The sequence below is a fragment of the Eschrichtius robustus genome, chromosome 19 (genome assembly GCF_028021215.1).
Source record: "Eschrichtius robustus isolate mEscRob2 chromosome 19, mEscRob2.pri, whole genome shotgun sequence".
Taxonomy (NCBI): Eukaryota; Metazoa; Chordata; class Mammalia; order Artiodactyla; family Eschrichtiidae; genus Eschrichtius; species Eschrichtius robustus.
The window spans coordinates 10054965-10081788 of NC_090842.1; the positions used below are offsets into that span (position 1 = coordinate 10054965).

General features: G+C 45.2%; 1 protein-coding gene across 1 annotated transcript in view; it reads right to left on the bottom strand.

The window, feature by feature from the left end:
• The window catches only part of WWOX (WW domain containing oxidoreductase), a 973507-nt gene that overhangs the window by 558670 nt on the left and 388013 nt on the right, over positions 1–26824 (bottom strand). The gene's annotated exons all lie outside the window — the stretch shown is intronic.

Below are 26824 nucleotides of genomic sequence, written 5' to 3' on the forward strand. Positions count from 1 at the left end.
GATGCTGGAGTGGGATCTCATCTTAACTGATGAGGCTAGGTTCTAGAGTCGGTACATAAAAGCAAATCTGAATGTCGCCAGAATTACTCTTGAAATGCTAAAATATCCTTTGGTGCTGTCTCCATCTAACCAAGAGAGCCAGTGTTTGTTCCAGCGCTGGCTCAGATCCACTCCTCTGGTTGAACTACTGGTTAAAGCAGCTGCCTTAACCGGTAGTTTAACCAAACTACCGGTTAAACCAGTAGTTACTACAGACCAGGTTACTACACAATTCACATGAGCACCTCACGTTCAAGATGCTCCAACTAAGAGACGCACAAGGACACAGATTCCAAAAACAAAAGATTCCCTTCTTCTTCGAGCTCTGTGCTCAGTGTGGAGAAGGGAGAAGGCCACCAGCACTATGGGAATTCCTGTTCGTCTTGCCTAGTTAAATCAGGGTAGGTTAAATGTGTACTGAATGGAAGGCACCGAATCTCTGCTTAAGACTGGGACATCTCAATGGCAAGGTCCTTCTTTTCATCATCGCCATGTCCTCAGAACCAGCAGACCTCCTGCACACAGAAGGTTCCTCCTTCAACGTCAGTGGAACGCCCTCTCATAATTAACCTACCAAATGACAGGCCATCAGGACATTCTGCAGTCAGGGGCAGGATGAGGATACACAGATGAGAGGAGCTGGGAGCCAAAGTCTGGCTCAACGTGACGAAGACCTTTCGAAGAACTATAACTTTGCATAGTAACAAGTTTACTACTAAGCAGGGGTCATTAGTCATCTACCAGATATGATGCAGCAGAGAAAAATGCACTGGGCTGAAGTTGGACTAGTCAACAACCAATGGAACAATGATATTTTTGTGAATATGGTCAGTGGTCAACAAATAATAAGAAATACAAGGACCGCATATAGTTTTCCATAAGGCTAAATAGCTCTGAATTTCTAAACTGTCCTTACGCAACAAAAGACAATGTTGGCAGGCCAATCAAGGTCAACTCGTACGAAGTATATGACTTTTGACAAAATAAACCTCAAATATAAGCAAACACTGGTATTCCCTATTTATAACGGATATGCTTGGATGCTACATGTTCATCTATGTTAATACAATTAACATTTTCATCTACATCCAACAGTAACCTCGGACTGCAAGCATAACATAGCCCAACAGCAACTGCTATCAAAGGTATAGATCTTACTTTATTTTTACCTTCACCTGACATACTATGGCCGTGTATTGACCACTTAGGAACATTCTTCTGGCCGTAAATCCAATCAATAATTCACTCGTGCAGAACATATAACTGTACATTTTCTGCTCATACAAACCCGTTGATGATGAGTGCCGATCAGAGAGCAGAAAACCAAAGCCATTCATGCACCCAGTGTCCCTTCTCGGAGGACTAGCCTGAAAATGATCCTCGTCCTGCCTACAAATGAAATATTTAAAACAATGTTTTGATGCTCCGAGTTATACCTGACATATTTGTCGATTTTCCCAGACGTTGGGAGTGATTAGATTTGGGGGTCAGTTGCTCTAAGGTCATGTGCAGACCACACCTTTTAATTTCAAATAGAGGATGACAAACCTGATAAGCAAAACTTTATAAAATAAAAGGATATGAAATCAACTTACACTACTAGTTGGTATGGGGAAAACTTTTGTATTAAGTCCCGTCACCTAAAGGTACGGAACCCGGTGTTACAAGAGTTAATTTTCGTGACAAGTAACCTTGATAAGTTAAGGCACCTAGAAAACGTACTGTTATAAACTACTTCAAACCATGGAGAACGTTTATTCTCGATGAGGGAGGGGGGCAGAGGGGAAAGAGAATTTGGCTTCATGTTTACAGGCGTTTATTGGTAAAGAACCTATTCTTAGGGGTTCACAATAAATCTGGAAAGATCATTACCCACGATCGTGCAATGGACAAGACCGGCAGGCGGGTGGTCAGAACTGCAAAGGGTTAAGCTATAAAGACAATGAAACGGCCTAGAAGTTCTTTAAAACTCAATTAAAATAAAACCAGTTCCTGTTAGTTTTTCCAATCCAGATTTAAGACTCATTCTGTATTATCTATTCATATGAAAAAGGGTACAGAAATTGAATTTTGAATTATGCTAACCCATCTTCTCAGCTATAGAAAACGGTGGCTTCCAGCCCGATGAATACAATGGCTACATGTTCAAGACCCTTAATTATCTAATTAATGTAGTGTCATTTTAGCAATTAGTTCAAATGACCATATGTAACTTTTTTCTTTATAAGATCACAGCTGTAAATATTTTTTAAAATACTTGTTATACGTGCCATATCCTGTGCATTAAAGATATATAATTCCGATTAAAAACAGAAAATGACCAAGAAAGCTTTTAAACTAAAACAAACACCAAACCAACCCTAATATGGGCAATGGCTGTTTTTCATACGATTAAACTCATATGGTAAGTTCACAGATATCCTATTGAACTACAGTTGTGACCAGGAATTACTACCTGGGTTGGCAGATATTATCAAAGGAAATTCCAAGGCATGTTTGGGGTGGGGTTAAGAGCAAGATGAAGGCCCTAATAAATGGCATTATAAAATGAATAATAATTAGAAAAACTCTTCACAGAAGACTGCTCTTCCTCCCCATCTTCTCCCACTGTGGAGCTGAATTTTAACTTTAAATTCTTCATTGACTCTGCAACTCAGAGAGTGCACAAGTTGCTTCTATAATCTACTAATCCCAGGGCTTTTGGATTCCAAAGCTAATGCTGTAGAAAAGTATACTCATTCTAAAGAAATCATTTCAGGGACTTCCCTGGTGGTGCAGTGGTTAAGAATCCGCCTGCCAGTGCAGGGGACACGGGTTCGAGCCCTGGTCCGGGAAGGTCCCACATGCCACGGAGCAACTAAGCCCGTGCGCCACAACTACTGAGCCTGTGCTCTAGAGCCCGCAAGCCGCAACTACTGAGCCCACGTGCCACAACTACTGAAGCCCGCACGCCTAGAGCCGGTGCTCCGCAACAAGAGAAGCCACCGCAATGAGAAGCCCGCACACCACAACGAAGAGTAGCCCCCGCTCGCCGCAACTAGAGAAAGCCCGCGCACAGCAACGAAGACTCAATGCAGCCAAAAATAAATAAATATTTTTTTTTAAAAAAAGAAAGAAATCATTTCTGTGCCACTTGTCTGGTCCCTCTATTTGGCAATCCGTCCATGATGGGATCATTGGTTAACATCTCTGGACATCTGTCATGATCTCTCTCGTTTCTGATGGGCCAAAACCGGGTTCTAAGGAGATGTTATTTATTTGGGAACACAGAGACAGTCATCTGTAATTGGTGAGGATTAACTGAAATCCTCCGTTGGGGGGGAAAATTTAGCAAATATGACCCTTGCTTTTAAAGAGCCTGTAATCTGATGGAGAAAGCCAGGGCGTGTGTGTGCGTACACACACACACACACACACACACACACACACACACACACACACAAAAGAGTAAGCCCAGCACACACACACAAAAGAGTAAGCCCAGAGTTCTTGGAGGCTATTGTGCCTTAAGCGCTGTGCATTATTTAGAAAACTCCTTCACAATTCCTGGAGTTTTACCATGTAGAAGTGAAGTCTATAGTTTGTAGTGAAATGGCAATGCTTTCCTTGGGTCTCAGGGAGGCTTCAAGGCAGTCTTAGTTCAAGGAGAGGAGAAACTGCCATTTTTCAAGCACTATTATAGTCCAGATATCACTGTAAGGGATTTAAAGATATTGCTACCTATTTCATTTCTCACAACTATCTTGCAAGGTCGATGGTGTTTGTTTTCTGAAGAGGTGGAACTCAAATATTTCTCAGCCCATTTCTCCATCTGTAATGGAGTAGAGGGAGAGGCTCTCCCAGACCCCATCAACTCTGAAATTCCACACCCTGCAGCTTAGGGATTGCCTGGCTGGCTTCCGCTACTAACTGGAATTCCGCCACCATGGTCCCACTGCACATCTCTGCTCTTCTCTTGACACCCTTCTTCCTCACCAGCCTCATCTTCCGCTGCTTCCTACCCCATGGTGCATATTCGATTAAGAGTATAAACCTGCATTTCTCCAAAGAAGACATACAGATGGCCAAGAGTCACAGAAAAGATGCTCAATATCACTAATTATCAGAGAAATGCAAATCAAAACTACAATGAGATATCACCTCACACAAGTCAGAATGGCCATCATCAAAAAGTCTACAAACAATAAATGCTGGAGAGGGTGTGGAGAAAAGGAAACCCTCCTACAGTGTTGGTGGGAATGTAAATTGATACAGCCGCTATGGGGAACAGTACGGAGGTTCCTTAAAAAACTAAAAATAGAACTACCATAAGACCCAGCAATCCCACTCCTGGACATATATCTGGAGAAAAACATGGTTTGAAAGGATACATGCACTCCAGTGTTTGTTGCAGCACTGTTTACGATAGCCAAGACATGGAAGCAACCTAAATGTCAATTGACAGATGAATAGATAAAGAAGATGTGGTACATATATACAATGGAATATTACTCAGCCATTAAAAAGAATGAAATAATGCCATTTGCAGCAACATGGATGGACCTGGAGATTATCACACTAAGTGAAGTAAATCAGACAGAGTAAGACAAATATCATATCACTTATATGCAGAATCTAAAAAAAAAATGATACAAACAAACTTATTTACAAAACAGAAACAGACTCACAGACTTAGAGAACAAACTTATGGTAACCAGGGAGGAAGGGTCGGGGGTGGGGGGAAGATAGATTGGGAGTTTGATATTGACATGTATACACTGCTATATTTTAAATGGATAACCAAAAAGGACCTACTGTATAGCACAGGGAACTCTGCTCTATACTCTGTAATAACCTAAATGGGAAAAGAATTTGAAAAAGAATAGATGTTGTATATGTATAACTGAATAACTCTGCTGTACACCTGAAACTAACACAACATTGTTAATCAACTATATTCCAATATAAAATGAAAAATTTTTAGAAGAGTATGTACCTGCACGGCTCCGAGAATCCCATACGTTTCCGTTTCTCTGATCCTTCTGCCTGAGTAGCCCTTCCTTCCTTTGCCTGCCTGGTGAACTTGGTTCACCATTCAACTTAGCTGAGATACCACCTCCTCCTGGGAGCCTGCCCTGTTGCTCCCTCCCACTTCTTACTCTATGTTCTCCATATCTTAAGCACACTTAGATACTTAAATAAATTGCAGCAGAGTGTGACCTATCTCCCTCCTTGACTGACCTGTGAGTTCCTTAAGAACAAAGCAAAACCCGCCCCTTTATCCCTAGTGTTTATTACAGTAACATCCATACCACAGGAGCTTCATAGTTATTGCCGAACTGTTAAATGGGTTTTTAACAGCTCCAAAAAATAGGAACAGAAAGAAAACCAGGACTGAGGTGGGAGAGCAAATGTGATGAAGTACCTGACAATATGAAAAAAGAGAGAAAGAAACCAAAACTATGAAAAGCACCACCCCCCCAAAAAATGCAGAAGAGGTATGATGTGACCTTCTTAATGTTATGACTTCTTTTGCGGTGTAGGTTTCTGAAAAGCAAGACGTGTCATAAGTAATATTAACAATCAACAAAGCTGTAACAGCATTACAAATGACATCCATTTGTGGGGATGTACCCTCACCATTAAACCTGTTTCCAAACAAGCATTCTGCAGGAGATAATACACATTCTAGGTGTCAGAGCTGCAATTCTGGAAGCCACACAGAAAACCAGGTTTTCAGAAAACCATGAGGTTGCATTCATTTTCATTTACTTATAATGTTGATGTATCATATTGATTTTTTTCCAAATGACCCATAGCTGGAAGTGAATTTCTTTCACACAGTTCATAACAACCACATATCTATCTATCTGTCTATCTATCTATCTACCTACCTACCTACCTACCCACCCACCCACCCATCCATCCATCCAACTATATATTTGGATTTGGTATATACGTACATACACCAAATCACTGCATGCTAAGAGACTAATCCAATGGTATGAGACTATTTTTAATTGTCAGAAAGGTAAAAAACCATCAACAACAGCTTTAACTGTCTTGTGTTAGGGTCAGACAGCAACTAAGTACTTTCTGAAGCAGGTGGTCAGTGATGTATGCCCAACCATATAATAAAGCGTCTACAAGAACAAAAGCTCCATATATTTTTTTCCTTTGAAATGTGGATCCATGGGGTAAATGTTCTTGTGAAAATATTAATTAGCGAGTCTTGGTTGTTGGGAAAGAACTGTGGCCAGAAGGGTACAAGTGATAGCAAAAAACATATTTGAATACATCCCATCAAAGTAAAACCCTGAAACTGAATTACCAATGACACAAGCCCAAACAAGGTCTCCTGTGCATGTGCTAAATTGAAAGTCATACCATTGACATTCCCTAGACACAGATTCTTCACAACGTGGCAGCTTCTCCGAGACAGCCAGGGTAACACAAAGAGAGGGCCAGCACACGGCACTCCAAAGCTATGAACCGGGACTTATCCAAAATGTGTTGATGGGGGTGCCAAGGATGAATGTGGGGTACAACCTTACCCATTTAAATGGTTTAGTAACTAAAGCCGAGAAAGGTTAAGTAAATTATCCAATGTCACAAAGCTGGGAAGTGGAAGAGTATGGAGTTAAACTCTAGCTGGTCTGGCTCCAAAGTGAGGAGTCATACCCAGTGGTGTTTGAACTTCCTTCTTGGTGAATTCGGGGCTGGATGAAAGGAAAGCCTCCAGACGAGCTGGTGTCGGGGCACCTATACTCACAGTGGCAGGGCGGGAACTTAGGGGACAGGTGCTGGAGGCTCTATTCTAAAGAAGGCTAATGTGAACAAGCTATTAAAACACTTTAATTTCATAAAAGTATACTTTATATTTAAAATATTAATACACTGAAACCCAGAAAAAAATATATGTATATATTTTGTTTTTGTTGTTGGATATATATGTATATATATATACACATATCAAATAAATCCAAAATTTATATATAATATAAAAATATATTTTTACATATCAAATACATGCAAAAGACTACACAGAAAGTTTATTCAGCAAATATTCACTTTTCATCCTCCTACCTCTTTGGAAGGTGTAAAATTCACCACCTGAAGTTGGGCTTGGCCACGTAACTGGCTTTGGCCAGTGAAATGTGAATGAAAGTGATGGGCTATGCTAACCCCGAGTCTAGCCCTTCCAAGGCATCAGGAGCTACTGTTCCCACCACGGGAAGAATGTGCCCTAACTCACCACTTGCAGCCTGAGCTCCAGAGCGAAACTGGTGAGGCAAGGCCACTGTAGCCGGACTAGTCACTCCATTTTGGGTGGTTCGTTACACAGCAATAGCGCAGAGTAGAGACGGGATGGAAAAGACAAGGGTCAAGTGATATAAAAGTGAGCAGAGAGCAGCACGGATAGGGCGGTAGAGGGGCAGACCTCAGAAGCATTCTTGAGAAAGGATTCAGATGCTCAAACCAGCATTTTTGGTCCCTGATCTCATAGGTATGCACCTTCACCACACGCATTTACAGAGACTAAAATAGAAAGACACCTGCCTCGTGGAGAATGAAGAATACTAGTACCGTTCAAGCCCAACACCTCCAAGCAAGAAAAATACGCACGAGGCATCAACAAAAATCACACCATAGCTCTATTCTGAACTGACAGCAATGTCTTTTGGGAGGAGAACTTCAATTGTTGGGTATACATTTTGGACCAAAGAAAGAAAACTGGACATCTCGTGAGTTCTGGAAAATCATGGAAGCATTATTTGTTGCAGAGAAGTTGGTGAAACGTAGAAGAACTGGAAAGAAGGCCATTTAAGAGATTTCCCAAGATTATGGCGATTACTTCTTCCCTTTAAATGCAGAGTATATTGAAGTTTCTTTTAAAAATTCATACGGGAGAATCACTCTACTGCAACGGTACGAGGGAAACTGTCAGACAACATTCCCAATTCAATATTATATTGTGCGTCAAGAAAAGATTTCCATATATTCTAGATTAAAAAAAACCCTCATAAATAAATGATAATCCAGTGGCATGTTCTGAAAAATGAAAAAATAATTTTGTGTTTTCATTTTACTCCACAGAGGAAAATTTAATCTCTCTTTTAATACAGCATGTTTTATATAAACAGGTAAAAGATGTAACCTTATGAAAATTGATTTTTTACATGCTTAAAAATGTCCCTTGCAGTATTTATCTAGGCATTTTCCATCCAAGGGTATAAAGGCATCACACGTTGATAACTTCACCATGTGGGGTTAAAAGCAAATGCAGTTATTGTGATTTGATTTGACAAAATTTTTCTTCATAGCGCTAAGAATAATCAAGACGAGACAGCGGTGTTGGCAGTGTGCTGTCCATTATCAAGGTTATGTTTTCAAAATGGCATCATCATCTGCAACAGTGCCAAGCACAAGGTAGGCGCTTCCTAAATGTTTGTCAAATGCAAGACTTAAGGGAAGCAATGGAGAAAAATTAAATGCCCCTGTCCAAAGCAAAGTCGACGTCACAGGATATTAGGATGGGGTAAAATCAGACCATCTGGGTCTGCCATCAATGCAGAAATCCTCTTGCATCCGGGTTTCCCAAGCATCCCTTGTTGAGTACTGGATTTCAGATTGACACCACACCCTCAGGACATCTCATATTGTGGAGACAAGCCTATCACAGTCTACTGTCCTCTAAACAAATATCTCCTAAACACCCATTTTAGAAATCCCAAGGAAAACCAAACCAAACCAGTTCTGCTGTACTGTCTGTCTTCTCCTCCAGGGGCAGAACTGGCGGAGAGATGACTTCTCATCCCTGCTGAAAAGAGGCTTCAGGACTGCAGTTAACTTAAAAGTCTCTCCTTCAAAATCTTCCTGCTTTAACCCGAAGCCTTTAGGTGGCAGCTTTTGAAAGCAGACCTGGCCCTGAGACTCCGCTGGCTTCTTTGCCGCCCCCAGGGAGGCAGCTATCACAGACAGCCCGAGGTGGGATTCCCGTTTTAGAGGGCTGGTGGGCATTAATTGGCAGCAAAAAGGAGCAGGGGCACCTCAAGTTGTGGTGGACGAACTCTACTGAGGCTGCACACAATCCCTGCCTGCTGTTTACACCTCTGGGTACTTCCCTCCCTCTGCGTGCGGGCAGGACCTGTGATGTGCTTCTGCCCAGTAGAGTACAGTAAAGGTGACTGGATGGCACTCCTGCGATTACATTATGCTGTATAAGACTTGCTCTAGAGTCTTGCTGCCCTCTTGGGAAAGCCAATACGGTAAGGAACTGCAGATGGCCTTGAGGAACTGAGGGTAGCCTCTAGGAGATGAGGGAAGGCCTCCAGCCAAGACCCAACAGGCAGCAAGAAGCCAGGGGCCCGGAGACAGACAGCTGAGTGAAAACGAAGTCTGCCAGTCATCAGACTTGGTGACCTTGGAGGTGTGGAGGTGACTGTGGAAGCTGATTCTTCCCCAGTGAAGCTCCTCTATGGGAAAATGGCCTGGCTGACACCTGACTGCAGCCTTGTGAGACCCTAAGCAGAGAAGCCAGCTAAGTCAGGCCCAGACTTCTAACCCACAGCAACTATGAGACAATAGGTATGTGCTGCATTAAGCTGCAAAATCATAAGAGTAAGTGATGCCCAAGTAGAGAACTTGGAGTTCTCCTGCAAAGCGGAGGTCAAGAGGGAGCAAATGGTGCCGGGACGACAAGACACAGGAGAGCTCGACGAAAGCCTTGGGTAGAGACTGTGTTTTAGGAAAACGCATCGGACACATAGGATAGACTGGAGCGTGGAGAAATTAGAATCACAGGCGGCAACATCACTCTCCCCTTTTTTCACCAGGCAGGAGCTCAAAGTGGGTCAAAGCCCAGTAGAAAAACAAAAACTAAAGAAAAGAGCCAAGCATTTGACACCTAATTCAGTTTCAAGATACCAGAGCATGTTTAAACTTTCAATATTATGCAATGGGCAGACATAACCAAAGAGGTCATAAAAGTAATCTATACATCTTTTAAATAGTGATAAATAGAATGACTACACACCTGCCTACTGCTCAACTTAAGAAACAGAACTTTGCACCACCTCCCCTGCCTGACTCTAAGACACCACTCTCGTTTCAAAGATGCCCAACCCGAACCCACCCCTGCACACCTGGGGAAGCAATGGCTCATATTTTGTGTTTCTCCTTCACATGCTTTTCTTTACAGTTTTAGCACATATCCTTATTTTCCCCAATGATTTGTTTCATTTTGTCTATATTTTGAACTTTATATAAGTCGCATCATGCTGCATATATTCTCTGGGTTAATTGCTTTTTTAATCCCACATTATGTTTTCAAGATTCTTTTGTGTTGATGCAGGGTACGGCAATTCATTCATTTTCACTGCTCTCTAGTACTCTATGGTGGTATGAATATACCACCATCTATTTCCCCATTTTATCACGGATGCCCTTTGGGGAATTCTCAGTTTCCTACTATGAAAAGTAATGTGCCAGAAGCATTCTTGAACTTTTTCGAGTTCTCAAGAGTTCCTCAAAGGCATGTTCGTAGGAGTAAAACTGCCTGGTATTAAGTATTACTTTACCAGGTCATGCCAGAATATTCGTCAAAAACGGCTTTATCGGTTTTCACTCTGAGAAGGGATGTCTGGCATTTCCTGTTACGCCATATCCTTGCCAACGCTTGGTGTCGGCAGACTACTTCAATGTTCCCAATTCAGGAAGCGTGACATTGTTTTTCATTGTTGTTTTCGTTGCCATGCCTGCAGGGTGATGAGTATGAGCATGCTTTATAACAGGACACTCTTGGCCGGATGCTCACAGTTATGAGACAGGTACCGCCCTTTAAAATCTGTGTAGCAGGTGGACAAAATAAGACATAAGCCAAGGAAAAGTTATTAATGCAGATAAAACAATGCATCTGGTGTGTGTGTGTGTGTGTGTGTGTGTGTGTGTGTGTATGAAATGGGAAATTTCACAAAATTACATATGATTGATCCTGGCTCCCAAGCCTACTGGCAGCATGACCTTGAGTGAGTCATTTACCTTTCTAAGCCGTAACTGGCACATAAAAAGCTATCTACATTTTTTTTTTTTTATAACTGATACAAAAAGAAAAGATTCCCTGTGTTCCTAACACTTAGAAACTATCACTGCCTCTTTCTCCTCATGGGGTATTCAGAAATGTACGTTTCTCTTCTGCTTTGACTATATACAGCTTTCCCAACCCACTCAGACACAGAGAAAGGATCGATATTTCACGTCAAGCACAGACCTCAAATCTAAATTTAAAAAGCACAGGGCAGATGAATGAGCCCTCTGTTCAATGCCATCTCTTCAACAATGTATAACGTTTGCCTTCGCAGGGCACCTTTTCACTTTCGGTTCCTTCTGCATGAAACACTTTTCCTCTGGCTGTTTACATTGCTGGATCCTACTCACCTGTGAAGCCTCAACTTCAGTGTCACCTGGGCATTCATTCTCAGGCCGGCCACCCTCCGTCCCTGACCTTCCTTCATTTCCCGCGCACGCCATGTTTGCTTGCTTCTGAACATGCATCACCACCAAAGGTATCTTATCTAGCCCTTGAATTGTTTCTTGTCTGCCCCCCACCCCGCCCCAACTGGCAGGTAAACTCCGTGAGGAGAGGCACCTGGCTTGCCTGACGGGTTCACCTTTGTGTCCTTAGCACCTTGAACAACACCTGGCATCTAACAGGACGGTGGTAAATAAATAATTGTTGCATTACTTCACCTACACCGAGTTTCGGAGAGGACTTTGTGGTGGACGTGGAGATTTATATGTGAGTTTATTTGTAAATAAAACACTGGGACTCCAGATCCCTAATCCATCAGCCATTCTCTCCACCTCACTGCTTTCCCCCTGAGTCTGATGCCAAGGGGATCAATTTCTACCAAGTCAAACAGGAACACAAGTCATTCCTGGATTCTCACCCATTTCCCCTTTGTTATAAGCATCTGCTAAAGAAACTATATGGACATAAATCAACAAACGACTCTATTTTCTTTATCTTTATATCCACTGATAGTTTTAGAGTTTTAATCTTGCCAATAACCATCCTGTAAGCGCGTAAGCATGGAAACCATCTCATCATATTTGAAATTCAAAGAGGAAGCTCAGAGAACACCACATGACAAAAGGTACCCAAGGATATTTATGATTAAGGAAGATGATCAGTTAGAAGCAGGAGTCTGTCAATGAGGTTACATCATATCACGAATATGGTTTATTACCAACGCGCAAAGATGTGCCTTCTCTTTGGTCAATAAGGGAAGGATAAAAGGTTCAAGATAAGGAAGAGGCATTTCATGAATGAAAATGTTCACTAATGAAATTAGTATCGTTATTGCAGGAAGTGCTAATTTTCCTGCTCACTGAGAGTTTAATAAAAATGTTATATCTGCTCTATAACTGTGATTAATCAGTGTGGTATTGAGAAGTGCAGGGATTCTTTCTCAACAAGGCAATTTCCGAAATTTGAAAAGGTGTAAATTTCATGCAAATTGCTTCATAATCATATATGTACAAAACGGAGCCGACAAAATTGCAGTTAGGAAAGGAATCATTAACATCTAAGATTTTTTTTTTAATCTTTTTTTTTTTTCCAGCTGCTCCTGAAAAGGTATATTGCAAAAGAGAAGATATGACCAATTGAAAAAGCGTACAGGTAGGAATGCCAACAAAATGATAAACATTTTAAACAAACTCAAATGTGGATGTCAAATTTAAACAGCCATATGAAACAGGAGGCTTTATAAAGGAAAACACTGCTTTGATGCCATGAAAACACACCCACTGGTTTTAATCACAATAGAGAGAGGCAATGAAACACTTTGCTGTGTCTGACTCTTCTTGGTGGGAAACAGCACCTCTCGGCTAAGGAAAATCACATTTCTGCGCACATGATTCCTTCTTAAAAAGTCCCAAGGCCTCTTGTAATTTTAAACAATGGTTTGCAAACCTGAGGGCTCCTCAGACAAAGTGGTCTATTCAGTAAGCCCTCCTGCCCCACTGCAATGGCTTACCTGGGACGCGCTCCCCTCCCCCATAAGGAACATGCCTGAGAAGCTCACACAGGACATGCCCTCCCATCTCCTGGAGTCCGAAGCCAGCACCAGCTGGGTAAATCCCAAACAGTTTATTCATCTGTTTATACAGCTAAGGGAAGGATAATAAGACCTCAAGTGTAAATATGACAGTGTTACGGTGATTAGACCCTTCAACGGATGGCCCTTAAAACTCGTAAGACACAAGCAGAAAACTAGCAGGAATATGGTGACAGGTCACTAACAGCCGATTGTTTCTGGAGTTTAAGAAGACGGAAGCCTATTCTTATGTTTTAATATAGAACTTAGAAAGCAGTGGTTAGCAATTTTGGGCTAATAACTCACAGTGATGAGTTATTGGACTAAGTATTGCCATGCTTCCTTGCATTGGGCGGATTTTTTTTTTTTTTTTTTTCCGATCAGGCATTTGGAGGGACAATGTCATGATAAGTGGGAACCATTTTCCTCCCTTGTCTCATCCCGTACCTCATACATTTTCTAAAATTACAACCCTGCTCAAGGCAGTTATTATGCACAGTCGATGTTCTTCAGGAGAGTTTTTCAGAGGATGATTTTTGGTTAAAGTGGTCTACTTTAGGAACATCTGGTCACATGCATTAACGCACACTTCCGCATTCTGCACGGATTTTTACGACAGCGAGCATCCGCCCTGAGTGCCTCTCCCGTGGACAGCTTGTAAATAAGACAAAGACTCCTGCTGCCTTGGATCCGCTGCGCAGTGAATGGGGCTGAGACTACGATTCCATTTATACGCTAAGATTCATAAACCTCGAGGGGCCCTGAATGAGCTGCTGGGAAACAAGGGCAGTGGGTGCTCGCTTCTGTCCCATTAGACACAGGATGAGCCACAGGCGGCCACACTCTGTCACTCCAGCCTGGTAATGGGCCCCGGGCAAGACCCACACCCACACCCACCCCCCACCCCGGGAGGGAGGGAGTCTCAGCTGAACTTTTCTGCTTTTCCTTCCCCTGACTCAGTCACAGAGAAGGCCTGGGCCACCTGCAAGTTTCCACGGTCAGCGGGGGGCACCGGGCTGGTTCTCCTTTACCCTAGTTTTGCAGCAAAGGCCACTCTCTAAAAAAATACATCAGTCTGGGGTGGCGGGGAGCAGGGCTGGGCCTGGGGACTTCTGAGCACAGAACCCCGCTTCTTGGCAGTGGACGAGGAAAGGCTCTGGGCGTCAGCACAGCCTTGTGAAAGGGGTCAGGAGATGGGGACTCCAATCCGGCTGCTGCCAATCACGGAGGTGGGGCTTGTGATCATCCCTGGGGCCTCGCTGAACCTCAATGTCTTCAACTGAAACCGGGCATGATGAGCTTACCTACCTCACGGGTGGGAGAGATGAATAACGGAAGTCTAAATTCAGTCTTGCACCTGGCACACAGAAGGCCCACAATAAATGTGAGCTCTGCTGTGATAACTCCGGTAACTGCTACGATTTTAATGCAAAATATGACTGTCATCAATACTGTTACCACCACCACTATTCAGAGATGTAACCCCTCTGATCTTCAATTCCCTCAGCCGTAAGGGGCAGACAATCGTGACCCCCTAGGACTGAGGAATAAATTAAAGCATAAAAAGTAACCAGCATGTTCCTGGTACATCGTTGGTACTCAGTTCATTGTCTGTCTCTACCTTTGTTGCAGGAATTCTAGGAAGTAAAACTCACTTGAGTGCCAGGAACATTCCCTGATTTGCTAACTGTACCATCGGCTATTGAGAACCACATCCCAAGAGGCGTTTGCCCACAGGAGGGAAGGGGCTGGGAGTCAGAGGCCGTGACCTCCAGCAGCTGCCCAGCACTCACATCTGCCCACAGCTGCCGGGTGACGAGAGCCTTGGCACAGGTGGCTTCTCTTGATCCTCAGAACCATCCTGAGATGGGGGTACTCTTATGCCCCACACTTCATAGCTGAGGAAAAGGACAAACTACTATTCATCTTGCTTTACAATAGCCTGTGAACAGTCAAATTCGTAAGTAAGGTCTCTGTTGACTTCTACTGCGCAAACAAAGCATCCTCCAAAGTAGTGGCTAAAACAACAGCTGCTGATTTTTAGCCCTTGATTCGGTGAGTCAGCAATTTGGGCTGGGCTCCGCTGGGCAGGCGTCCACTCTCAGCCAGGCAGTGTCGTCCCAGGGGTCGGCTGGCTCTTGGTCGGAGCCAGGTGGCAGCATGGCTGTGGGTCTGTCACCACCCAGCAGGCCAGCCCAGGCTTGCGTGAGCCCAGAAGAGGAAGGTTCCGAGCAGTGAGTAGGGGTGCCCCAGTGCAGAAGCACTTTTCAAGCCTCTGATTGTGTCATGTTTAGGAATGCCCCCTGGCCAGAGCAAGATCCCTGAGGCCTGCTGATTCAAGGGGTGAAGAAACTGACTCCACCTTTTGAAGGGAGGTGTAGGACATCACAGGTAGGGGCACGTGTGCGGACAGAGGGGAAGGAATTGTGGCCATTTTTATAATCCACTGCAGGTATGAAGTGGCGGCATTTGTGGACTTAATATCTCTCAACCAGGACACACTCAGAGATAGTTCCTAATTCCAAGGGATATTATCTGAATCAGATAACTAATCAATTCTCTTGGACAATTTACCGTTACTTAACCCAAAGGCAGGTGGGCAGAAGAGACATGGCTCCCAAAAGTTTTCTGGTTCCAAAAGTCTCTAAGTCTTCTTTCAATTGGGGGAAGAAAAAAAAAAAGCGTGTGCATGTATGCTAGACACACAGTACGTCTGAACTCTCTTCTACGTTGGTATCGTTCTTTTTTTTTTTTTTTGGCATTAATGGTTGTCCGTCGTATTCTTGAACCCACCCCACATCGCCTGAAAACTGCAACTGCTTCAATGATATTCAGAGCATTAAAAAGAAAGAAAGCAAGAAAAGGCAAGTTTCAGAAGGGCAGCACTTACCCCATTCACAGGAAAATAGACTGAAAGGAAAGTATTGTCAGAGTGTTTTGCGAATGACATTTTCAGCCATATAAATTGTGATTTATTTTCCCATGTAATCATCTTGATTGCAGACACCCTTTCGGAGAGATCGCACCGCTGTTGGCTAGCTCTTTCAAGCCTCACAAGACAACTTTCAAACCTGATTAGTATGTATGATGGGAAATCAGATACATTATATTTAGCTTGAAGTGCAGAGCGCCATGGGTGCAAAGAAAGAAAGATACGGGGAGGGATAAAAGGGGAAAAAAAAAAGAACATCTGTAATCCTTTTCAGAGGACTCGGTGTGCACGTGCGCCAGGGTAAGGAGCGGAGCTGGTGGGTGGGGGTCTGTGCAAGCTGCCCGATGTAATTAACCGATTGGGGATCATCTCCTTACCGGGCGGCTCTCAAGTTGCTAAGCTGCAGGATGTGATGCCTCTGTAAGCAGGACAGACTCATGCTTTTCTGTTACGACATTGAAGAGCTCATCGCTCCCATCAACCCGGTCTCCCCAGCGTCAGGGGCTGTGACGCGTGGTGTGCAGGCTTACCCGCCCTCAGAGTGGAGCTGTCGCCTGGTCAGTGGGCACAGTGGCCTACAGGCAGGCTTGGCCTCAGCGTGGCCACCTGACAAAGAGCGACGCTCCAAGTGCGGTGTGTAGATGTGGCCCAGCAGCGCCGAGACCAGGGTGAGGCAGGAGGGACGCCGGGGGCAAACGGGTCAGCAGTGACAAAAGCTGGGGGCCCAGCAAGCGCAGGATGGCACCTGCATGGAACCTGGGAGAGCGCGTCTCCTCCAATGGAGGATGCCTTAGGTGTCCGCTTGCTTTTGCCCTGGCCCTGACACCCTAGAAGCAACAACAAGATGGAAACACATACCTCCCTGGGGGGAGGGGGGTGGTGAATGGATCCGGAAGGTAATCAAAACCCTAGTTCTTGTGTTAATAGAACACAGCTAGATTAGAAGCAGAAGGAAGGATGTGCAGGGGGTTTGAGATAAAGTGAGATTTCTGAGGAATTCTGTGTGTGTGTGTGGAGGGGGGGGTGGTTCGAGGCAACACCCCCAGGTTCCTCGAGGCCCGTATTCCTCTCCTCTGCCTTTTGAGCATCCACCACGGGAAAATGTGAGAAGTTCGTAGTTTCCAGAGCGCCTGAATCAAAGCTAGGCGCTCTGATTAGATTACCATCTAATCTGACTTGACAGCTCTATCCAGAGAAAAGGAAAGGAGAAGGACGTCTGCCGAGTGCCTACTGTATGCCTGAACAGGTCTAAAAGTTGAACATCCATTGACTGCTGCTTCACCATCATAGGAATCTTGAGTGTTAACTGATTCTGGGTGGGGACCCCGAGGCACAGGGAAGATGATGAGTTGAATCAGGTCGTAGGGGAGACCAAACTTCTTCCACTCAGCTCCATCTGCTGGTAACTGAAGACCCTGAGCTACATAAGCCCCCTTTCCCCGACCCCCATCCTACCAGGCTGGGGTCACAGGGGAAGGAAGGCAGGTCTGCCCACGATCCAACCTCTGAGTCCATCCGGGAGGCTCTACCCTAAGCTTCCTTTCTTTGTGTTTTATATCACCCTTTATTTAATGCTAAACTTTCTGCCTCTAAAAATGTCTCCGAAAAGATCTAGGCTTTGTTTTCTGTTATTAAAAAAAAAAAAAAAAAAAAATGTGGCTTTCGTTGGTAGAATACTAAGTTGGTCCCTAAGGTTCCTGCCCCCAGTGAACACCTAGCCTTTCCCAGTTATTCAATCACTAGTCTAGGTACTGCTGTGAGGGAGTCTTGCAGATGTTAATTAAGCCTCCAGATCAGCTGACCGTCAGATAAGGAGACTATCCTCATTGGATGAGCCCTTTGAACTCGGGTCTAGATGTCAGAGTCAAGGACAATCAGAGAGGCTTGAAACGTGAAGAAGATTCGAGGCGCAAGGCAGCCTCTGTTAAGGGCTCTGCAGATGGAGGAGCCTGTGACAAGGACATGGGTGGCCTCTAGGAGCTGGGGGTGTCCAGCCACCGACAGAGTGACGCAGTCCCCAGCCTTACAACCACAAGGGACAGAATTCTGCTGACAACCGGAATGAACTTGGGACTGGAGTCTTCTCCAGGGCCTCCAGAAAGGAAAGCAGCCCCAGCCGACACCTTGAATTTGTCCTTGTGAGACCCTGAGCAGAGAACCGCGTCACGCTGTGTCCAGGCTCCTGACCTACAGAACTGTGACCTAATAAATGGGCGCTGTTTCGAGCTGCTAAGTTTGGGGTGATTTGTTACTCAGTCATCAAGAAACAAATACGGCAGCATACAACAATCCCAGCTTTCCAAAGGAAACTTGCTTCTATTTACGTCTGGCTTTCACAGTCACTATACCTTCAGAGGAGAAAATTCTTAACACAGGAACCTAAGCACCATAGCTGTATTATTATTTTTTCTTTTTTTTTTTTTTTACTAATTACTAAAGGATTAATTCCAAAACAATATTTCTCACTAGTATTACTCATGATAGTAATATGATATTGGAGCCGGGGAATCTAGACCAGCTGCTCTTGCGATTATTTTTCTATGCCATGTCCTACACAAAGTCAAGTGAAAAAAAACTTCAGACCAAACAGAATTTTGAATTTCTTCCACAAAAGGCTCCCGATCGGGTGGCACTGACTTATTCAAAAACAATACATGGAGAAAAGCCCTACCGTGGGCATCTCTGCATCAAATATCATTAATACAATCTCCCAAACTTCAGAGATGGGAAGAAAAAAAAAAAGCAGCTTTGTAAATTTCTTCTTATAACCAAAATCACACACAAAAAAGATGAGAACCCTTCAATGTCACTAACTTCTCTGAAGCACTATAACGGCAAACTCCTGAGACCTCAGCTATTTCAGACAAAATAGAAAAATGTAGGTTCGGGAGGAAGCTGGGGAGCTGGGCTTTCTGCAACAGACTGTGAGCCAAGTCATCAACTGAGGTAAAAAGCGGAAGAGAGCTAGCGAGTGGGAAGCAGCCGCACAGCACAGGGAGGTCAGCTCGGTGCTTTGTGACCACCTGGAGGGGTGGGATAGGGAGGGTGGAAGGGAGGGAGACGCAAGAGGGAGGAGATATGGGGATATATGTATATGTATAACTGATGCACTTTGTTATAAAGCAGAAACTAACACACCATTGTAAAGCAATTATACCCAATAAAGATGTTTAAAAATAAATAAATAAACTGAGGTAAAGTATGAAATCAGGGGACGAAAAAAAAAGGATGGAAGTTGTGGTTTTGCACCCGTCCACTGGGGGTCTGAAAGATAAATGGGCTGAGGATTGCCCTGTCCATTTTGGCTACACATTCACACCATTCAAGTCATCAGAACACTCCACCAAGAAGCTACTACTGCGAGAAGGCAGTTTCCCTTAAGGAGGAGGACTGAAAAGAAGAAAAAGAAAGGCAAAGAAAATCCACGTGGAATAGACAAAAATACATGCCCACTAAAACCCAAGCCACTGGATGTTTGCTGATAGTACTGCTTTAAAATCCCATGCTGCTCTGGGAGCCATTGCTTCCTACAGGTTTTAAGAAGAAACTGTATTACCAAGGTGATGCAGGCGGTGCTCCAGGGGAGGGGAAAAAGTGGAGTAGTTATTTTTATCAATTCCTTGGCCAGGTAATGTCTTACCTCCCCCCTCCCCACAGCAGAATGCCATCTACTTGCCCCTCCGCACTCAACCAGCAGCCACATCTTATTTCTACATCCCTCCCTGGCTTTGACTGCCGTGATCTCTTGCCTGGACAGTTCCGGGAGCCCCTCTGCTGTCAGTCCTGCAAATCCGTCCTTCTCACTGAAGCTGGAGGACTCCTAACTGCACACTTAGTCCCCTTATTATGTGCAGGGTACCAAAATACCCATCAACTTTCCCAGGGCTTTCCATGACCGTGAAGATAAAACCCAGAATCTTGCTGGAATTCCCAAGGCACCTGGGGACTTTAGCCTTGTTTACCCTTCCTGTCTCACCTTTTGTCACCACTGTCCCTCTCCCATGCCAGGCTCTAGCCAATCAGAACCAAGTGTCCTCTCCCCCAGTGGCCAGACCTTGTCTGGATGCCCAGAACGTGACCATGAGCAACAAGGTCCTTGTCGTTGGGGGGATGACAGTCTGAGGCGGCCTGCAGAGGAGTAACCAGATGACCACAATGCAATCATGGTTGCAGTGAAGGGTGGAGGGGTACCCACTGCACTCAAAGTTCGTGTGGATGGGGCAGGGGGTGAGGTTCAGGCCAGGCTTCTGGAAGAGTCAAAGTTAGCCTGGAGAAGGAAAAAAGAACATTCGAGGCCGAAGGAGCTCATACAAGGATCGCCTATTCAGATCTGGGATTGGGGAGCTGAGATGCTGGCCAGCTCAATGAATCAGAGGTCGAGGGTCGGAGGGCCTAAGAGAGGCCACCGTGATAGCTGGGGTATGCGGGGGTGGGCTCAAGAATCCGTGTAATTGCCGAGCAGGGGTTACAAACGCTAATGCCTGGGAGGGCTGGTGGGCACCATCCAGAACCAGAGGGCACGTACCCCAACTAGAGAGGGGACAGCCGCTGCTCCAACCCAGCCCACTGGTGCCATGCGGGAGCACAGGCAAGTGATGCCAGCTCTGCTTTGTCAAGAGAAGCAGGAGGTCCCGACTGTGACGTGAAGTCTCCCAATTATTAATAGGTTGGCAATGAAATGATTTCACTGAGAAAACAAAAACCCAGCAGCCCCAAAAAAGAGACATCTGCAAGCCACCAATCTCCAACTTCTGGGAGAAGAGCTGGAAATGTGGATGGAGTGTCCAAGCGTTGGAAGATTTTCTTGCTTCCTACCTGGGGGTCCGAAAGCGAAAGTGCTGAAGAGAAAGTTGATCCCCGGGTTGGGGGATGGGGTGGGGTGGGGTGGCAGCAGCAGGCGGGGGCCAGAGCCGCTCAGAGGGGAAAGGAGGCTCCTCTGGAGGCTGGACACGAAGCCAGGTCCTCAGAACCACAGCCCCCCGGCCCCGGCCCCAGCCATTAGTCCATATTGCAAAATATTCATTGAGGGCCTACTATGTGCCGGGCACTGCTCCAATACTCTGCAAAAGCATAACAGACAAAGTCCCTGCCCTAGAGGGATGCACACCTCTGTCTTCTTTCTGAGGAAATGATAAAATGGGACAGTTTTCAGGGGTTTTATTTAGCAAAGGCTCCAAGACATACAGGTTCACACTTTCCAGCTTCGATCCCATTCTCTTTTTTTGAAAATCAGGCAGGACACATGGCCTGGTAGTGAAAGAGGCCCCAGAGGCCCGGGGCTCCAGCACCCCACGACTGAAGGGCAAAGGGCCGTGCTCTCCTTGTTCCCTGCTGGACCCCGACATCCAGAATAGTGCCTGCGCACAGCTAGAGCTCAGCAGGCATCGCCAAATACATTTGACAGTTTGGAGCTCAGAAGTATTACTGAGATCCCAGAAAGAAAAAAAAAAAAAAAAAATCACGAAAGTTGGAATTGGTTTTTGCATATCATAAGTATTTCTCTTTTGCTTCCAGATCTCTAAGTGATGGTAGATAGGGCTCTACCATCTACTATCTCAAGGTAAAGAAATAAAAGCAACTCTGAAAATAAGTCAGACACAGAAAGACAAATACTGTATGATATCACTTATATGTGGAATCTAAAGAATACAACAAGCTATGAATATAACAATAAAGAAGCAGGCTCACACGTATGAAGAACCAACTAGTGGTTATCAGTGGGGAGAGGGGAGGGGGTAGGGGCAGTGGGGGGGGATCAAGAGGTATAAACTATTAGGTATAAAATAAGCTACAAGGATATATTGTACAACATGGGAAACACAGCCAAATTTTATAATAACTATAAGTGGAGTATAACCTTTAAAAACTGTGAATCACTATATTGTACACCTGTAACTTACATAATATTGTACAGCAATTATATTTCAATAGCAAAAGAAAGGATAATAATTTGTCCATCATCCTGTTAACAAGACTAGGTGTTCGCAAATGGGCAGAATCAAAATCTAATAGCCCGCTTCAAAAAAGGAGGAGGGGGCTTCACTGGTGGCACAGTGGTTGAGAGTCTGCCTGCCAATGCAGGGGACACGGGTTCGAGCCCTGGCCTAGGAGGATCCCACATGCCGCGGAGCAACTAAGCCTGTGAGCCACAGCTACTGAGCCTGCGCGTCTGGAGCCCGTGCTCCGCAACGGGAGAGGCCGCGACAGTGAGAGGCCCGCGCACCGCGATGAAGAGCGGCCCCCGCTTGCCGCAACTAGAGAAAGCCCTCGCACAGAAATGAAGACCCAACGCAGCAAAAATAAAACAAATAAATAAATACTACGCAATTGATTTAAAAAAAACAAAACAAAAAAAAAACAAAAAAAAAAGGAGAAATGGTACGTGGAATTCTCCCAGTCGCCCTTCCACATTTGCCTCCCTGCCCCTCCCTCATGACAATTCCCTTCCTCTTTTGATTTTATTCTAACATGTTTCAGACTTTGTTTCCGCTCCCTGGGAAAACAAATAGAAATCGGTGTCACGCAAAAGCGTACTTACATATTTTAATACTTAGTTCAATTCCTTCCTGAACACTGACACCGGCGCACGGGGGCCAGTGGTTGAGTGCCCCGACCCACATGCCTGTCAGACATCTACTTCAACTGGTCTCAGGTACCCTTTCACTTGCAGATACTTCCTGATTGTGCCCTCACGCCAGCGCGGTTCAGCTCGGGCCCAAGACGAATGAATCACTGTGGATATGGGAACAGACCACTCCATCACAGAAATCCCCTGGCCGTTCCTGGTGCCCTGACACCACAAGAACGCTGCCCCCACAAGTCTCGGGATCAGATCCCCTCTGTCTCGCCTGAGCCACAGCCTGACAGCCAGCCATATGTTACCACGGGCCGGCGCCTCCATTTCTCCTTTTGTTCCATTTTTTCTTTCTTTCTTTTTAAAAGAGGAGGAGGGAAGTTTGTTTCCAAACTCCCTTGCATCTGATGCGCGATGGGCTGGCATTTGCTGTTAAAGCAGAAAATTATAAGGAGGGCCTAATTGACCCTCCTGTGTCTTTGGAAAAGCCTGTCTGTGGTCTCTAATTGACCCTCTAGGTACCCATGGAACAATGAATGAATCTTCAGGAAATAATGGAGGGCGATGATTAATAGCCTGGGTCTGGCTGGACCTGTGTCTCTCCCAGCTCTTCCCCCTGCACTTTCCTTCTTCCCTTCATGACACTCGAGTCCCCGGATTTCATAAGCTGCGATTTGTTATTATCGCTGAATAATAAATACCCTGCAGGCGACACTTTAAAAAATCGGACACATCATGATTCTGCAGAGATTGGGATAACATTTATGTAAGCTGGCATTCTCATTTTCTCCTTGGCTAATGCTCGGACGAGTCTTCCCCCCTGCCGTATTTGTGGGCCGAGTCAAAACAGGAGGCTTCTCTCCGGTATCTAGTGAAGTCACTGCAAACTTGAAGCCCTTTGGAACTGGGAGGGTTTTTCCTATTCCCGGGAACCAAGAGTCCCCATTCTGCCTTGTTCAGGTGAGGAATAAAGGCCCTTCAGGAGTGCAGCGAATGACAATACTAATAGTAACAAGTGACCTCCCTTTAGGGTAAAGTGCGTAACAGCCCCTCATACATATCATCTTGAGATAATACTCCCGCAAGCCCTGAGACACAGTCAATGCTATTATCCCCATTTTTCAGATGAGTAAGCTGAGGCTGCAGAGAAAGTAATTTGCCCAGAGTCACAAGGTCCCCATTTCTGTATGTCTCACAATATTCAACAATACCTGTGCCAAATGTACAATATTAAAGGGAAAATTTTTTGAAATAATGGGTAGAAGAATAAAAAGGAATGCCTTTCCTTTCTTTTAGTTTGCCTTTAAAACGCTCCTTTCCCCTAGACAGATCAGGAGAGTATACTTAAACTGAAAAATATGCATGTCTCTGGAGGATTATAAGAGGCCAGAGGGATTTTTTTTCCTGTTTTGCAAATTCATAGCATGGACTATACTTTTAATTAAAAATTATTAAAGAGGGAGGGAGGGTGGAAAGAGGGAAAGAAGGAAGGAAGGGAGGGACGGAGGGAGGGAGGGAGGGAGGACAGATGGACGGATGGATGAACGGATGAATAAAAGCCACTGAAACTCAAATGGCAAGGGAGCCTCAAGCTGCCAGCCAGGCCCCACTGGGTGTTTCTTCTTCATCAGCGCTTCTTGAGAGAGGAGGCTGCCTGAGCAGGATGAACGCCTGGGTAAGGATCACACCTTCTGTGAAAAGCACGGATCCTCTCCTGCCACAGGTCTCACCTCCATCATCAGAAAGCACGGACGGGGCCACCCTTCAGGGTCAGGGGCTGGGGCTGGGGGCTTCTCGGAGCCATCAAATCCAGGAGTCACTTCTGAGAGTGACTCCAACATAGAGAAGAGAGTTGAATAATCAAATCCATGTGCACTGAACGGAGAACTGCCATTCAAGGTCATAATTTTAAAATCAAACAAGACAATCCGGAAGACTGTTGGCCCAAAGGCAGACCCCTCCCAGGGCTAGTCAATTCCCAGACAGACCAGATGGGAAACAACCCATGCAGGAGCACCCCTTTCAAATGCAAACCAGCCCCTCCAGACCCCACACCCCCAATGCCTCCAGCTCTAGGCTCTCACACCCCACACCCTCCCACCCCATCACTCCACAGCTAGGTGCCAGACACCCAGGGGCAGCCCCTATAGCTCAGAGCCTGTGGAAGTTACTCGGACCAGTCAATCCCAAGCCTTCTTGCCCTGCGTCTCCTTCTGACAGACACCACAGTGAAGGCTCCTGCCCACTCCCCACCCTGGCCCTCTGCCTTCTGACCAAGCTGGTGCCTCCCCGTGCACCCCCTATGGCATGGCCTGTGCCCTCTCTCTTGAGATCTGTGAGTATAACAAACCACCTTGTTGATGGCAGTTATCTCCCGATCTCAATATCTAGACAGTAATAAAACCTATTAAAACAGGAAGAAAAGAAGGGAGGAAAGAGGAACAGAAGGGTGGAGGGAGGGGGGGAGGGAGGGAGGGAGAAAAGAAAGGAAAATGATTGAAGAAGGAACAAAGAATGAATTATAATTAACTTAAAACCTGCTTTTCCCTTTGAGGAGAAAACTAACAGAGCTGTAAAAGAAACCCTCTTCTACTCTGGGTGGAGATGTGCCCATTAAAGATACACGTGGATGCTGGGTACGCAGGAGCTCCTAATGGCAGAACTTGACTTCCCGTCCAACGCTCAGCGTCCAGTGGGCTCCCAGACCCTCCCAGCTGCTTCTCTGACCAGGGCCACCTTACTCAGGAAATGAGCAGAGAAGTGAACTTCCTTGCATGACTGACAGTAAACCCCTAAGGTGGAACTGGATTATAAAATGGTATCAAGCTATAAATAGAATCCTACTCATCCCTTTTAAATCACTCGCGGTGCTTTTATTCATTAAGATTCAGACGCTATGGAGGGTGCAGATGTGCCTTCTCTCCTCCTGGATCCCAAATACAACACCCCATATGCAAGCAGATGGCTCTGTATAAATCAGATGACAGTTTACAGGGTGAGATGTGGCTTCATCAGAACAGTATTACAGTCTAATCTGCTTGGGGGGAACAGGGTTAAGCAAATCCAGCTTTAATTGGAGGTCACATTTACACGTGAAATTTTTGGTCCGTGCAAGGAGTGTCTTGGTCTTTGGGTCACCCCACCAGTGATCTCTCTATCACTTTCCTCCCAGAGGGGGCCCCACGTAACGTGTAAGGAAGTAATCATGTTAGGAAGCCAAGGATGGCTAGGCCCCCTACTAAGAGCTGGTTCACACAGACAGTCCAGGGCACTCTCCCATTCAGTTCTCAAAATCTCCCTGCGTTTGCTGTCACGTGTAAAAGCGGGTGGTTTTGCTGATTGGAAACCACATGACTGAAACAACACTTGCTCGGGCACTTAACCCAGGAACGGGAAAAGGTGAAAGTGGTTTCTGTTTATTTTTATCTCGACCGTAAAACGGAAGGGCAATCATGTCTGTCCATCTCGGCGGAAGAAAAACCAAGCTGATGGACGATGACAGAGCTGCTCTTTCAGGGGTGCTTGGTGGGAGGCTGGGGCACTAAGTGCTTCTCAGCCTGTCGGGATCCGAGGAACGAGCAACGGTGGCTGCAAGTGCCCGCCCCCTGCTTTTGGCATTCACCGTGCAAGGCAGAGGTGCCAGGGGCAAACAGCTACCAGGCGCAGTCATCTAACTCTAGGATATTCCTTTCCTTTGAAAGAGTGACAGGAGCAGACCGCCTAAGCCCTGCCTCCCTGGACCATATTCCAGCACTTGCATCGGTATGATGGCTGTCCCTGTCTCCAAGACGGCAGGGAGGTGCTCTCCCGTTTCATTACTACACTGGGTCAATTTTATGGTTAACATTTTAAGGAAATATAAATAAACATGAGTTCAAATGACCACTAGCCCCCTTCTGCTGAGAAAATTTAGGCACTGATACAAAGGTGTTTAGAAGACAAGCCACATAAGTAACACCCAGGAAAAAGTCTGGAAGAATTCTGTTTTCCTTAGGTTTCTTCCAAAACCAAGAGTATGATTCCTTAGTATCTGTATCATGGAATATACTGCCTGCGATTCAGAATCCTAACTACCCAACATCTGCCCTCAAAAGGCTTTGTAACACATCCTAATAACACATTCATCAATTAACCTTCAGCCTCCAGCCAAGTGAGAAGGTAAATCATCTCCCCTATTCCTTTTTCTCATATTTCTTAAAA